Below are 14,145 nucleotides of genomic sequence, written 5' to 3' on the forward strand. Positions count from 1 at the left end.
TGCCGGAGCCGCGCTGCGCCCGGGGCCGGGAGCGCGGCTTCGCATCTTCCAGCCTCCCTCGCTGCGCTGCTTTTGAGGCGCTCCTGAGGAATTTTTTGGGTCGTTTTCTTTTGTTCGTAGTTGGTGTATGAGAACGGTCACGGTGTACTTGTTGGTTGTTACGGTTCTTGGTTCAGGTGCTGTGACAAGGGTTTTATTGGATTGAGTTTGTTGTTGGATTTTTTTTTTTTTTTGTGCGATATGTTGGATGTTTGTTTTGTTTTGATTATTTTCATATTGTGAAAATATGATTGTAGTTATGTTCTTAAAGGATATGTTTTTTTAAGGTTTTACACTGATTTTTATGGGTCGTAGCATGAAGTACAGGGTTGGTTTTTAATTAGGTTGTGGTGGCTTTTATTAGCATGAGTATGTAGTGTTAGTTTTGGTGGGCTTGAGGTAGTGTGCTGTAGTGAATTAGTGAGGTTTTTTTTTAATCTTGGTAATTGCATTTTTTAAATTTTCCGATAGAGGTTTTATTCATTTGGTTTGTTTAATTGTTCTGGACGTTTTATTGTTACCGGTAATTTGGGACTTATTGTTTGTGGTTACATTTCTCTTTTGGTGACGTGTTTATTTCTTGTTGTGACGCGGCAGGCACTCCCCTCGCCGCGGCACCCCGAGCGGTGCCGTGCTGGGCTGCGAGAGGGAAGAGAATGGGCGGCCGCTCCCCCTGTGAAGCTCTGCTGTGGTATTTGTATTTTGATGGTTTGAGGCATTATGGGTTTATTGAGTTAGGAATAATTTGTTGTTGTTGTTACTGTATTTATTTGGGTTTTTGTTTCAGTTTGATGTATTTGTTGGTTGCTTTTTATTAGTGTTTTTTTTTAGGAACTTGTGTATTTATACGGTGGATTTTTTTAGGTAGTTATTTATGTGGGTGCTTCTCTTTTTATTGTCTAGTGGTTTAGGTTTTTGTTAATCTCCTTTATTACTTTGATTTTTAAAGCTAACTTAGCAGAATACTGGTTACTCTTTGAGTTAGTGTAGAGGTACGGTTTTAATTTTTAGCAGCTTTCAGGGTCTGTTGTATGGTTTGAAGTTTAGTAAGTTGGTTGGACTTCTTTTTCTAGTGGGTTTTGTGATTTGTTTTGTGGGTTTCTCTAGGGCTGATTTTTATTTTTGTTTCATTTTTGTGATGTGTCTCACTGACAACTGTTAGTGAAAAGAGTGTAGTGTGGGGTTGTTTTTGCTGGTAGTTAGTTCTATGGTGGTGTATTTTTAGTCTCTGTTGTTTGTTTTTGGGTTTCTTTTGTTAAAGTTTTCATTTTGGGGTTAATTTTTAATTATTTTTAAGGTTTTAGGGCGATTGAGATTTTTTTATATGGATGTCCTGTATGATAACAGTTAATTTATTTGCTTTATGTGGCATTGATGGCAGGGTAGAGGACATTTTTGTATAGAATGTGTATTTTAATCATAGTACTAAAATAATACCATGGTAAGAGGGGCTGTGTTTTATTGTTTGTTTCTGAGGTGGTTTGGCATTTTCTTGTAGGTTGGGGTTTTTTTTTGTTGGCTCGTGGAGCCATTCTGGCTGTTTTTGATGAAATTGGTGGGACTTTGATGCTTTTTGATTTTGCTTTTTTTTTTTTTTTTTTTTTTTTTTGTGGTGTAATAGTCTTTTAGAAGAATTTGGATGATTTTAAAAGTATTTTTGTTATACTTTTCATCTAATGTTGCTGGATTATTACAGATGTTTTGGAGCTTTATTTTTTTAAGTTTCATTTGGATGAATTTATGCTGGATGGTAGGACTGTGTTCTTATTTTTGGGGCAGTTGGTTGTAGATGTATTGTATGTTTTTCAAGTGAAGGTAAATCAAGGTTTGTATTTGGTTGTTAGAGGAATAGAGAAAAATGTTTTGGTGATGTTAACAGTGGTGTGTTTTTTTGGGGTTTTTGATTTATAGTAAGTCTCGTACGGTAGTGTTTAATGGTGGAGTTCTTTAAGGTATGATAGTTTATAGTTAATTCTTATTGGTTTTAGATTTGTGTGTAAGTTAGAGGAGGTTATTGAAGGGTAAGCGGGTGTTTTAGATGAGTTTTAGTGTTTCAGTTGATAGAGCATTTTTTGGATGGGAGTTAGAGTATTTTGAGTTGTTTGGTGTCGCTGGTGATGTATTGTTGAGGTGGTAAGGAGTATTTGTTGGGTTTTTTTAAAGAAGGTTTATTGTAGATAGTTTTAGATAGTTGTGGTGGGTTGCTTGATTGTTTTATGTTTTTTAGCCTTTTTGTAGTTATTTGAAATATGTTAGAGTTTTTTGGGTTTATTGAAATACTTGATTTTGAGGAAGTTCCTATTTAGAATGTATGAATTTTTTTGGCTTAAAATAAAAAATTTATATTCTAGTTATAGTGAGGATTATTTTTTTTTTCTTTTCTTACTGCTATATTTTGTGATATTTGTGTTAGGTAGTAGTAGGGATAGCTTTACTTTTATACGTTGAAACGAGGGTAGTGCATACTGGTGTTCATAAAGGTTTAATATTTTTATGGTTCTGATGTGTTAGGTTAACGAATTTATAACGTTTACAAGACTTTTTTTTGTTTTTATTTCAATACAGGCAGGGTTTTCTTAGTTTTCAGGATTTGTTTGGCATAGATTTTAGAGGTGTAATTGAGGGGATAGGACAGGGTGTCTCTGTTAATCTATTTGGCAATTTGGATACTGGGTAAATAAAATTAATATTTTGGTAGAATTTTTGCATTTCATTAGTTTATTTATTTATGGATTTGTGTGCCTGCAGCTGTAGTGTCTCTGCTGCAACTCTCAGTATCCATTCATGTTTGTGTGTGTTAGGCAGTCCACTCGTGTACCAGCGAGTCCCCCCTGCAAGTGGCCGCAGAGCCGCTCCTTCGCTCTCCTGGGAATTCGGGGAGCGGCACGCGGCTCTACGACGAAGCCTTGATCTTTGTCACTTGGAGGTGGCACCAGGGAGCCTCAGGAGCGGCCGAGGAGTTGCTGTAAGTGGGGGAACTACTAGTGAGGGGGACCAGGGTCCACTCGAGTTTTGGGAACGCCACCTCACCTCGCCTGCTCTTCAGCCAGGCAGACCCTGCCAGGAGGGCGTGGGCGAAGCGTGCGGCCCGAGGAGACCGGCGTTCTCAGGAGAATAATGGTGAGCAGCAGAATTGCTGAGTTGTGGCTGCTGTGCGGCTGAGATCGTGCAGTGATGTTTGGTGTTCTCGATTGTAGCTGAGCACGGGACCACAGCCCGGTGACCATAGGACATTCCCCGCAGGCGAGGCAGCCTCCATTGGCACGCGACGTGGATTCTCATCCCCAGATGCCAGAGAGATAAGTGGAGGGCTAAGGCCCACAGTGGGGGTGAAAGTGGGGTGCTGGGAGGGCATTTTCAATGAGCTTTGGGGATGGGGATGTGCAAGAAGCATCTCCTAAGGCCATCTAAAGGCAAAAAGTGTCTGTTTTGATCACAGTGCTGAGGTGCTCAGGGCAGAGCAGTTCTGGTGTGTGTCCTGTCACTTGTCTCTGGTGCACTCTGTGTTCTTTGGGTCTCTCGGTCCTTTCTTCTCCTCAAAAGCTCTCTCTCCCTGTCCTGTGTCATGGGTGTCTGCACGTATCTGTCCCACAACTGCTCTGCCCTGCTGCACAGCCTGTAATAGCACAAGTCCTGGGGACTTGGAATTTGTAATTTGCAGGGTGTAGTTGGGCTCTGGATTATATGGGGAGATTGACATAACATGTTTGGTGCTGTTAAGTTGTCCTGCAGCCATTTGACACTAGTCCTAACTTCCTTTCAGGTGCTGACAACTCCAATCAGTGGCAGAGAGCCCCAGTCCTGGGTGAGGGTGTTGCCATGATCAGGTCAGTCATTGTTTGCACTTGCAGGAGCAGCCTAAATGGTGACCGTGTTACAGCAGTGTTCTTTGCCTTTATTTTTAGAAGGTCCAGGCAGATAGCAGCAGTCAAGGCCCATTGTGCTAGGTGAGCAGTGGACCAAAGCAGTTGTTTTTGCTCAGCTTTTAGTTTTTGGTGGAACTATAAGCATCCACTGTTGTTTGTGTGCTTTAGGGAATCCACTCAGAGTACTCATACCTCTGTCTCCACCTGGCTGATGGACCGGGTTTCATGCACGTGTGGTCTTGCCAGAAGCATTACAGGACCCTGTGACAGAGCCTTCCAATTTTGCATTTCAAGGTCCCCTCCTGGTAACCCACAGGAATGGGCAAGGAGTTGCGGTGAGGCAGGGAAGAGGAGCGAGGGTACACTTAAGTTGCAGCAGTGCCATGTCACCTTGTCTGCCCTTAACCTAGGTGTGCCTTGAGATGACGGTGTCAGAATCCAAGCACGCCTGAGGTGTGTGGCCCTAGACTTCTTTGGGAGATGGTGAGTAGAAGAATTGTCAGGTTCTGGCCCATGTGCTGTTAAGGTAGTGCACTGACATTTGGTTTTCTTTCTCTTGGCAGAGCAAGAGATAACAGCCTGGTGACAACTGGAACTTCCCAGACAGGCAGGAGGCCTCATTCTGCACCTGATGGGGATTTGTATCCCCAGATATGTGCAAGATAAGTGGAGGGCTACCACCCACAGAGGGGATGGAAGAGAGGTGCTGGGTTGGGACTCCCCAGGAGGGGTTTTTGAGTCAGTTTTGGAGATGGGGATATCTAAGAAGTGTCTCCTAAGGCCACCTAAAGGGAAAGTGTCTGTTTTGATCAAAGTGCTGAGGTGCTCAGGGCAGAGCAGTTCTGGTGTGTGTCCCGCCACTTGTCTCTGGTGCACTCTGTGTTCTTTGGGTCTCTCGGTCCTTTCTTCTCCTCAAAAGCTCTCTCTCCCTGTCCTGTGTCACGGGTGTCTGCACGTATTTGTCCCACAACTGCTCTGTCTTCTGCATAGCCTGTAATAGCACAAGTCCTGGGGACTTGAAATTTGTAATGCAGGGTGTAGTTGGGCTCTAGATTGTATCAGGAGATTGCCTTAATATGTTTTGTGATGCTAATTTGTCCTGCAGCCATTTGACACTAGTCCTAACTTCCTTTCAACTTGCTGACAACTCCAATCAGTGGCAGAGAGCCCCAGTCTTGTGTGAGGATTTTCCCATGATCAGGTCAGTCATTGTTTGCATTTGCAGGGGCAGCCTAAATGGTGACTGTGTTATAGCAGTGTTCTTTGCCTTTATTTTTAGGAGGTCCAGACAGGTAGCAGCAGTCAAGGCCAAGTGTGCCAGGTGAGCAGTGGACAGAAACAGTTGGTTTTGCTCAGGTCTCAATTTTTGGTGCAATTCTAAGCATTCATTCTTGATTGTGTGCTTTAGGGAATCAACTCGGAGTGTGCATACCTCCGTTACTAACTGGCTGATGGACCAGGTTTCATGCACTTTGGATCTCGCTGGAAGCATTACAGGACCCTGTGATGGAGCCTTCCAATCCTGCATTTCAAGGTCCCATCCTGGTAGCCCTGAGGAATGGCCAAGGTGTTGCAGTGAGTCGGGGAGGAATGAGATTCCACTGGTGTTTCAGCAATGCCATGTCACCTTGTCTGCCCTTAACCCAGGTGTCCCCTGCGATGACGGTGTCAGAATCCAAGCACGCCCAAAGCGTGAGGGCCAAGAACCCAGGCATTCTGAGGAGGATGGTGAGTAGCAGATTTACCAGGTTTTGGCCGATGTGCTGTTCAGATTGTGCACTGATGTTTAGTTTTCTTTCCCTTGGCAGACCAAGAGGTGACAGCTGGAACTTACCAGACAGGGAGACGGCGTTCTTCTGCACCCAACAGGGATTTGCATCCCCAGATATGTGCAAGATAAGTGGAGGGTTATGACCCACAGAGAGGCGTGATAAGCGAGGTGCCAGGTTGGGACTCCCCAGGAGGGGTTTTTCAGTCAGTTTGGAATTGGGGATGTCCAAGAAGTGTCTCCTTAGACCATCTAAAGGTGAAAAGTGTCTGTTTTGATCTTAGTGCTGAGGCATGCAGGGCAGAGCAGTTCTGATGTGTGTCCTGTCACATGTCTCTGGTGTCCTCTGTGTTGTTTGGGTCTCTCGGTCCTTGCAGATATTCTTCTCATCAAGAGCTCTCTCTCCCTGTCCTGTCCCCTGGTTTGTCACATCCTGTCCTGTGTCACGGGTGTCTGCACATATTTTTCCCACAGCTGCTCTGCCCTGCTGCACAGCCTGTAATAGCACAAGTCCTGGGGACTTGGAATTTGTAATTTGCAGGGTGTAGTTGGGCTCTAGATTGTATGAGGAGATTGACATAACATGTTTGGTGCTGTTAAGTTGTCCTGCAGCCATTTGACACTAGTCCTAACTTCCTTTCAGGTGCTGACAACTCCAATCAGTGGCAGAGAGCCCCAGTCCTGGGTGAGGGTGTTGCCATGATCAGGTCAGTCATTGTTTGCACTTGCAGGAGCAGCCTAAATGGTGACCGTGTTACAGCAGTGTTCTTTGCCTTTATTTTTAGAAGGTCCAGGCAGATAGCAGCAGTCAAGGCCCATTGTGCTAGGTGAGCAGTGGACCAAAGCAGTTGTTTTTGCTCAGCTTTTAGTTTTTGGTGGAACTATAAGCATCCACTGTTGTTTGTGTGCTTTAGGGAATCCACTCAGAGTACTCATACCTCTGTCTCCACCTGGCTGATGGACCGGGTTTCATGCACGTGTGGTCTTGCCAGAAGCATTACAGGACCCTGTGACAGAGCCTTCCAATTTTGCATTTCAAGGTCCCCTCCTGGTAACCCACAGGAATGGGCACGGAGTTGCGGTGAGGCAGGGAAGAGGAGCGAGGGTACACTTAAGTTGCAGCAGTGCCATGTCACCTTGTCTGCCCTTAACCTAGGTGTGCCTTGAGATGACTGTGTCAGAATCCAAGCGTGCCTGAGGTGTGTGGCCCGATACTTCTTGGGAGACGGTGAGTAGCAGAATTGTCAGGTTCTGCCCCATGTGCTGTTAAGGTAGTGCACTGACATTTGGTTTTCTTTCTCTTGGCAGAGCAAGAGATAACAGCCTGGTGACAACTGGAACTTCCCAGACAGGCAGGAGGCCTCGTTCTGCACCTGATGGGGATTTGCATCCCCAGATATGTGCAAGATAAGTGGAGGGCTACCACCCACAGAGGGGATGGAAGAGAGGTGCTGGGTTGGGACTCCCCAGGAGGGGTTTTTGAGTCAGTTTTGGAGATGGGGATGTCCAAGAAGTGTCTCCTAAGGCCACCTAAAGGGAAAGTGTCTGTTTTGATCAAAGTGCTGAGGTGTGCAGGGCAGAGAAGTTCTGGTGTGTGTCCTGTCACTTGTCTCTGGTGCACTCTGTGTTCTTTGGGTCTCTCGGTCCTTTCTTCTCCTCAAAAGCTCTCTCTCCCTGTCCTGTGTCACGGGTGTCTGCACGTATTTGTCCCACAACTGCTCTGCCCTGCTGCATAGCCTGTAATAGCACAAGTCCTGGGGACTTGAAATTTGTAATGCAGGGTGTAGTTGGGCTCTGGATTATATGGGGAGATTGACATAATATGTTTGGTGCTGTTAAGTTGTCCTGCAGCCTTTTGACACTAGTCCTAACTTCCTTTCAGGTGCTGACAACTCCAATCAGTGGCAGAGAGCCCCAGTCCTGGGTGAGGGTTTTCCCATTATCAGGTCAGTCATTGTTTGCATTTGCAGGGGCAGCTTAAAGGGTGACCGTGTTACAGCTGTGTTCTTTGCCTTTATTTTTAGGAGCTCCAGGCAGTTAGCAGCAGTCAAGGCCAAGTGTGCCAGGTGAGCAGTGGACCGAAGCAGTTGTTCTTGCTCAGGTTTCAGGTTTTGGTGCAATTGTAAGCATCCATTGTTGTTTGTGTGCTTTAGGGAATCCACTCAGCGTATGCCAAGCCCTTGTCACCAACAGCTGATGGCCTGGATTTTCTGTGCTTGTGAGCTCTTGGGAAGTATTGCAGGACTCTGTGATGAAGCCTTGAAATTTTGTATTTCAAGATTGCATCAGGGTTGCCTTTGGCAATGGCTGAGAAGTTGCGGTGAGTTGCCGAGGTAGGGAGGGGGAGCCAAGGTCCACTCGTGTTTCAGCAATGCCGAGTCACTTTGTCTCTTCTTAACCCAGGCAGACCCTGCGATGACGGTGGCAGCCTCCGAGCCTGGCCAAAGTGTGTGACCCGAGCATTCTCTGGAGAATGGTGAGTAGCAGGATTGCTGGGTTTTGTCCATTGTGCAGCTAAGATCATGCAGTGATGTTTGGTGTTCTCGATTGTAGCTGAGCACGGGACCACAGCCCGGTGACCATAGGACATTCCCCGCAGGCGAGGCAGCCTCCATTGGCACGCGACATGGATTCTCATCCCCAGATGCCAGAGAGATAAGTGGAGGGCTAAGGCCCACAGATGGGGTGAAAGCGGGGTGCTGGGAGGGCCTTTAGGATCAGCTTTGGGGGTGGGGATGTGCAAGAAGTGTCTCCTTAGGCCAGCTAAAGGGAAAGTGTCTGTTTTGATCACAGTGCTGAGGTGCTCAGGGCAGAGCAGTTCTGGTGTGTGTCCTGTCACTTGTCTCTGGTGCACTCTGTGTTCTTTGGGTCTCTCGGTCCTTTCTTCTCCTCAAAAGCTCTCTCTCCCTGTCCTGTGTCACGGGTGTCTGCACGTATTTGTTCCACAACTGCTCTGCCCTGCTGCATAGCCTGTAATAGCACAAGTCCTGGGGACTTGAAATTTGTAATGCAGGGTGTAGTTGGGCTCTAGATTGTATCAGGAGATTGACGTAACATGTTTGGTGATGCTTAGTTGTCCTCCTTCTGCCAGGCCCTGAAGGACTCCCCCTTCCCCCCCAGATCTTCATTGGGAAATCCCCCTGACCCCTGCGACCCCCCAAAACGATCCCCCAGGGATCCACCTTGAACTCTCTGGGACCCCCTGAATAGTCCCCAGGGATCCCTGAGAATCCCCAGTGGCCCCCAGGACACCCTGGGCCGCCTCCCCAGACCCGCTGGGGCCCCTCCCGGTGTGACAATTGAGAGACCCCCTCAAGCACTCCATGCCCCCCTTCCGGAATCCATCTGGGACCTCCAACCCCCAGAGTGGCACCCCTGGGACCCCCACATCCCTTCCCGCCCTCCCCGAGAACCCTCAGAGCCTTCCCATAGTGGCAATAAAGGCTCAAAGCAGTTACAGAACCACTTCTACTGTGTCCAGTACCTGCACTGGGAACACTGGGAGGGACACTGGGAAAATCAGGAGGGAAGCGGGAACATTGGGTAGCACACTGGGAGGGAACTGGGGCAGCTGGGAGGACTCGGGGACTCCTGGAAGCGATCTGCCATGGAAAAGGAGACAAAGGGAGCTGATGTCATCCCAGAGCCGCAGGATATTCCATACTGAGACCCCGGGGCCACCCAGGACCACGGCAAGGGCAGCCAGGCCAAGAGCCAGGGGCAGCTTTGGTGTGGGAGGCATCTGGCATCCCATTCGGAATTTCAGGAGGCCCAGTGGTGGGCACAGGGCCATGAGCACAAACAGCGGTCCTTTTACCTGGGAAAGAAAACTCGCCAGTCCAGGTTCCTGATGTCAGTTTGTAGGGCTCCCTTGGGACTCTCAGGGCAGCACAAGTTTGAGGCGGGGACAGCTTTGGTCTGGGATACGTTCTTTGATATTTGGATTTTGTGAAGTCAGGGGCCAGCTGAGGGCCAGGGGCACCTGGGCACATACTCTGGCCCTTTTCCATGGGAAAGAAAACTCACCAGTCCTGGTTCCTGATGTCAATTTGCAAGTTGTACTTGGGATCTTCAAGGCAACTCCTCATCGACATGAGGGCAGCTTGGGTCCACAACACCTCCTTCTTCATTCAGATTTTCAGGGGGTGGCCCTTCTTTCGGGGCCCCTGGCTCTTGGACTCTGTTGCTGGCCCTATTCTCTGTGAAACACGGCTCACCCTCTACACTTCCTGATGTTGGTTTCGAGGAGGTGCTTGTCTCTTCCAGGGCAGGCAGAACTCTTGCTGGCAGCAGTTTTGCTCCAGGATTAATCCTGTGCCATTCAGAACGAAAAGATGTTGAAAGTCACTTGGGGCCACAGACCTCGTGACCTGACCTCTGCCCTTTTTCCCTGTAAAACCAACCTCACCCTCCCTGTGTGTTGATGTCTGTTCACTCAAGGCGTGCTGCTCTCCAAGGGCTGCGGGAGTTTCTGGTGTCGGCAGGTGTGGTCTGTGAGAAATCATTCGCTGTTTGCAATTTTGGAAGCGCAATTCCTGTTTGGCCAGGGGAAAGACTGTTAATTATCTTTGAAATGAAAATCTGGCACCCCATTGTTTAAGGGTCTGGCAAGGGGCTGTGTAGGGGAGGGAACACCCCACAGGACCTTTCTTCACCTCATCCCTCACTCCTAGGTGTAGCAGCTCCCTGCGTGAGCAGCTGCTTTCAGTGCAGCTACCTGGGCACACCTGCCAGGAGCTATGGTCGGAACATCCAGCAGGGACCAGGGAGCAGCCGGACCCACCCAGGCACGGAGCATCCCTTGGAGAAAATGCCAAGGGAAGAGCCCTCTTGCCAAGGGGCAGCACCTGAGCAGGCCAGGCAGCATGTGGGGTTCCACGGGAGAGCTTTCAACTTTCCCCTTTTATTATGTCAGTCCTCCCCTAGAACCCCCAGACCTTCCACAGCACTCCCAGAAAAAAGAGGGGTTATGGAGAGAAAAGGGGTTTCAAGTATGGGAAAAAGCTTCCTTTTCCGTCATTTCTTGCGTTCAAATAATGAGGAAACGCACTTCCCCTGCAATTTTAATGGTCTCATTTGAAAGAGTCCCTGCCTTTTCTATGCTGTTAGGGGTGCTAATTGACAGGGAATCCCCATATTCCATTTTTTTCCAGTTTAAATAGAGGGGGAAAACCTTGACAGTGTCGTTTATGGGTTTGAATTAAGAGTAACCATTTTTGTTGTCCTAAGGCTTAAATTGAGGGGGAAGCCCAGCTATCTCTCTTTCTTAAGGGTTTGGATTGAGGGGAAAATCCCTCTGTCTTCATCACTGGAGAGATTTAAAGTGAGGAAAGCCTCTCTTTTCCCAGTATTCAAGGGATTAAATGAAAGGGCAGAAGCCATTTATTTGCCACGGTATCCATTTCAGTGGAGGTAAATTCCCCATTTCCTCATTTTAAGGGATTCACTTGAAGGAGGCTCTTTTAAAATGATTTTTCAGCATTTAAAACTACCTTTCAGGGCACTTCTTTCTGTGCCCTAGGACTAAGTACCTCAGAGAAAGGCAAGCCTAGCACATACTTAACCTTTATGCTGCCCAGGAGCCTATTATTATTCTTATTTATAATGTAGTTAGTCCTAATTAGTAACCCCAAGAAGAAGACTTAGACTGTTCATATAATTAGTATTTTTCTCCACCCTTAGTCTCATGTTGAGCACTACTTAGTAGTCACTGAGGAATAATTATGTAAGTTAACAGCAAATTACCCAACTTATCTAGATATGCTGCCTAAAAACAAAGTTTTATTTCTTACCAGTTTTTTTGCCCTTTCGCTCCAAGTAGTTGTAGAAAAAAGAGCTGTCATTTCCCTGAAGAGTTTCCTTCTATATCCAGCCCTTTATTCCCCTTGAATTCAAGCCAGAGGAGCCGAACAGCTGCAGCTGCTCTGAGGGCTTTTCTACTCGGTGGGGTTTGCCCCTTCCCTTTTCCTGGGTGCCACGGGAATGAGCGGCGGGCCCAATCAGGGTATATTAACCCCAGCCTTTGCCAAGGGGCTTCATTCCCTCAGCCATTTCACACTAGTCCTAACTTCCTTTCAGATGCAGACAGTTCAAATCTGTGGCAGAGAGCCCCAGTCCTGGGTGAGGGTGCTGCCATGATCAGGTCAGTCATTGTTTGCATTTGCAGGGGAAGCCTAAAGGGTGACCGTGTTAGAGCAGTGTTCTTTGCCTTTATTTTTAGGAGGTCCAGGCAGATAGCAGCAGTCAAGGCCCTGTGTGCCAGGTGAGCAGTGGACAGAAGGAGTTGTTCTTGCTCAGGTTTCAGGTTTTGGTGCAATTGTAAGCATCCACTCTTGGTTACTTTGTTTTATTTTAGGCAGTCATCTTGCAAGATGTCTCTGGTCCGGATGTCTGGATGTCCAAGGCCAGGTGGGTGCAAGCGTAAGGTCTGGGTGGGTGTGCTTTTCAGGTCAGGGGGATGTTGTTTTCACAGTATCTCAGTGTGGGTTGTTTTGCTTTGTTTTTTTGCAGGTGCTGTCGCTGCCCTAGCTGTGTGAAGGAACAGAGGCGAGCGGGTGAGTTGGCATTTTGGCACAGTGACTCACAGGTGACCCTTATGCAGCAGCATGCTAAGTGTGTACCTTTTTGTTTTTCAGGTATCCTCCAGGCAGCTTGTGGAGTCAAATTGAGACTTCAGGTGAGCCGGGGCAGCGGTGTGTCGGAGTTTCGGGGATTCCTCTTTTCGTGGGCACTAGTTGCATTTTCTGTTTTGTCTTAGGTACCCTGAGGAGGAGCGTAGCTGAAGTTTGGAAACGGCAGCACCGAAGCTGATGCAGAGAACGTCTCGCCGTCCACATCCAACTGACATTGGATTCCATCCGGTTGTCTTGCAAAAGCCAAGTGCTGGGGCCAGTAGGTGGGAGATGGGGGGAAAACCTTTACTATCACAGGAGGCTATTTGATGTTAGCTTGGAGAATAGGCCCATAGTGGGACGGGCCCCTCGGGAGCAAAGGGAGAGGGTTTCTCCTCAGCCCCCCCAGAGTCTTCGCCGGGCAGGGCAGTTCCGATCCCTCTCTGGTTCTCGTGACGTTCGCATCGGCGGCCTTCTTTGACTCTTGACGTTGTCGTGGATCTTTTCACCATAGGAGCTCGCCTTCATGTCTGGAGCTATAGCTACAGTCACCCTGTAGTCATTTCTTCCTTCTCTAGGCCTACTGAGCTTCTTAGGCTTCCTCTTAAGTGCTTTGGCACTAACATCTTGAAAGGAGTTGCATGTCATCATCAAGTGCTACTGCCCTAGGGCTTTCTTTTCTTTGGCATCATCAGCCGATGGCTCATCTTGGGCTAGGAATCTTGGGTCCATAAGGTGAAATTGCCAGGCAGTTTCCACTTGTGTCCGTGTCACGTTGTCTGTGTCCATGTCACGTTGTCTGTGTCATAGGCCTTTGTTACATCTCCATGCTTTAGCAACATCATTTTGTGCCGTATTGGCCATATTTTGCTCACGTACCTTCCCGGATATCAATTATTCTGGCATTTTTACATATTTACTTTTTGGGTCCGGACGATGTACACGACATGTTCTCATCCGTCTTCATTCTCAGTTTTGGTAGCCCTTCTCATGGACTTCCGTACGGAGCTTATTAGCCCCTCATCACCTGACCACAGTAGTTCCGTAGCATCTGCCTTCTCAAAGGATATAGGGCTCAAAAATTAGTCTTCTGGAGAATTATATCAAGTCCTCACTTATCTTGTATCTCTGTCAGCTTACGTTGTATGCACTTATGATGCACCTACCTGTGTCGGCTTCTATTGTATGTGCGTATGTTGCGCCTACCTATGTTAGCTTATATTGTTTGTGCTTACACTGTATGTACCTACGTTGGCTTATGTTGTTTGTGCTTATACTGTACGTACCTACGTTGGCTTATGTTGTTTGTGCTTATACTGTACGTACCTACGTTGGCTTATGTTGTTTGTGCTTATACTGTACGTACCTACGTTGGCTTATGTTGTTTGTGCTTATACTGTACGTACCTACGTTGGCTTATGTTGTTTGTGCTTATACTGTACGTACCTACGTTGGCTTATGTTGTTTGTGCTTATACTGTACGTACCTACGTTGGCTTATGTTGTTTGTGCTTATACTGTACGTACCTACGTTGGCTTATGTTGTTTGTGCTTATACTGTATGTACCTACGTTGGCTTATGTTGTTTGTGCTTATACTGTATGTACCTACGTTGGCTTATGTTGTTTGTGCTTATACTGTATGTACCTACGTTGGCTTATGTTGTATGCACCTCTGTTGTGGCAATTATGATCGGAGCTGCCTTGCCCGGGCAAGTAGTCACGCTCAGGTAGAGCAGTTATAAAGCTTTGCCGTTCATCTGTTCTCTACGGGGTTTGGGGTACAACACTGATGGGCCCAGAGTTGGTATAGCTCCTAGCTCTCAGATAGTCAGTCACTGACGGCCTCCCCTTGTCTCGTAG

At 47.4% G+C, this 14,145-nt stretch overlaps 3 long non-coding RNA genes across 3 annotated transcripts in view; 2 read left to right on the forward strand and 1 right to left on the reverse strand.

The window, feature by feature from the left end:
• LOC144248585 (uncharacterized) lies at positions 1-5,227 on the forward strand. Its single transcript, XR_014956968.1, has 3 exons — positions 1-3,159; positions 3,237-5,106; positions 5,185-5,227. It is a non-coding gene; the product is annotated as an uncharacterized LOC144248585 (long non-coding RNA).
• LOC144248588 (uncharacterized) lies at positions 2,729-11,606 on the reverse strand. Its single transcript, XR_013341876.2, has 4 exons — positions 11,466-11,606; positions 10,077-10,208; positions 9,700-9,985; positions 2,729-9,275 (listed from the first exon to the last, which is right to left on the reverse strand). It is a non-coding gene; the product is annotated as an uncharacterized LOC144248588 (long non-coding RNA).
• LOC146766710 (uncharacterized) overlaps positions 7,855-14,145 on the forward strand; it is a 15,020-nt gene continuing 8,729 nt past the window's right edge. Inside the window, exons 1-3 of the long non-coding RNA XR_014956967.1 lie at positions 7,855-7,993; positions 8,077-8,149; positions 8,227-12,568. This is a non-coding gene — a long non-coding RNA (uncharacterized LOC146766710). The remainder of the gene's footprint in view (positions 7,994-8,076; positions 8,150-8,226; positions 12,569-14,145) is intronic.

Source organism: Lonchura striata, chromosome 8 (assembly GCF_050655825.1).
Source record: "Lonchura striata isolate lonStrDom1 chromosome 8, ASM5065582v1, whole genome shotgun sequence".
NCBI lineage: Eukaryota > Metazoa > Chordata > Aves > Passeriformes > Estrildidae > Lonchura > Lonchura striata.